Here is a 1042-nt window from a genome sequence, read left to right on the forward strand (position 1 = left end):
TTGTATGTGCCTCTGTCTTTCACATGAGACTGAATTTTCAAAACTCACCGGTCCCTACTACACTGCAAGCTGTTGAAAGTCAAGACCTGCGTGTTATTTTGTATCCTATGTTTGAGATGTAATTCAGCAAATGTCTTCTGAATGAAAGGAGGAATTCCTGGGTCTCTGCTGTTCTGCTGGTGAATGGAAGCTCACAGGTAGTGTGTGCTGTTTCATTGTCCAATCCTCACGAACTTGGACCACTTTCCTTGAAAGCCATCTGAGTATCCCTAGGGCTTAGCACAGTGCCTGACATGCAGTAGGGAACGAACGGCAAAGAGAGAAGGGGAAGGAAATTTGTACAAAATCCCAAACACCACTCTTTATGACTTCAAGCAAGGAAACTGAGCAACCTTCAGATGTAACGTATGACGACAAATATTCGGGATATTCAACTCCTCCTGGGCCACACCACCAACACCTCTAGGTTAAGTTCCTTATTTCAAAGCTTGTGGGCTTGCGTGGACCCACGCTTTCCTACTAGGAGAATGCCAGGAAGACTGAAATCCTAAGTCTGGTGGATTTTTAAGACTCAGAACTCACTCCCTGCGCGCACGTCAGCCCTGGTTACTTAGCAACGGGATCGATCACTCGGCGCTCGACTCGACCCGGCCGGACTGAGACGAGGCGTTCCGGGCCGAGCCTCTCACGGCCCTCCCCCTCCGGCCCGAGTCCCCGCGGCGCGCAAGCGCGGAACGGGGTGGCTTGGGGGAGGGGAGTCGGTGCGCTGGCGCCGCTTGCGGGCCGTGGCGGGGAGGGGCGCACGCACAAGGGGCGGGGCAGCGGGCGCCGAGAGTGGCTGAGGAGCCGGAAACGCGCCTTGGAGGGTGCGGCCCTGAGGACACTGCGGGTTGGGCCGGGCCGGGCGGGGAACGTTAGGCGGGCGGCCCCCGGAGCAGTGGGTCGTGCTGGCGGGGAGGGCCCCGAGGCGAGCTTTGCCCGGATGAAGAACAAAGCGGTGGGGCAGGCGTGCGCGACCCCCGCGCGGCCGGCAGGTGGGCTG

General features: G+C 58.3%; 1 protein-coding gene across 2 annotated transcripts in view; it reads left to right on the forward strand.

Moving 5' to 3' along the window:
• Positions 1-884: 884 nt before the first annotated feature.
• Positions 885-1042, forward strand: part of PRDM4 (PR/SET domain 4) — a 23090-nt gene continuing 22932 nt past the window's right edge. For both annotated transcript variants that reach the window (XM_024732187.1, XM_024732188.1), the window contains exon 1: positions 885-1034. The gene's annotated coding sequence lies outside the window, so the exon portion shown is untranslated. The remainder of the gene's footprint in view (positions 1035-1042) is intronic.

This window comes from Neophocaena asiaeorientalis, unplaced genomic scaffold, assembly GCF_003031525.2.
Source record: "Neophocaena asiaeorientalis asiaeorientalis breed wild unplaced genomic scaffold, Neophocaena_asiaeorientalis_V1.1 scaffold418, whole genome shotgun sequence".
NCBI classification, from domain to species: Eukaryota; Metazoa; Chordata; class Mammalia; order Artiodactyla; family Phocoenidae; genus Neophocaena; species Neophocaena asiaeorientalis.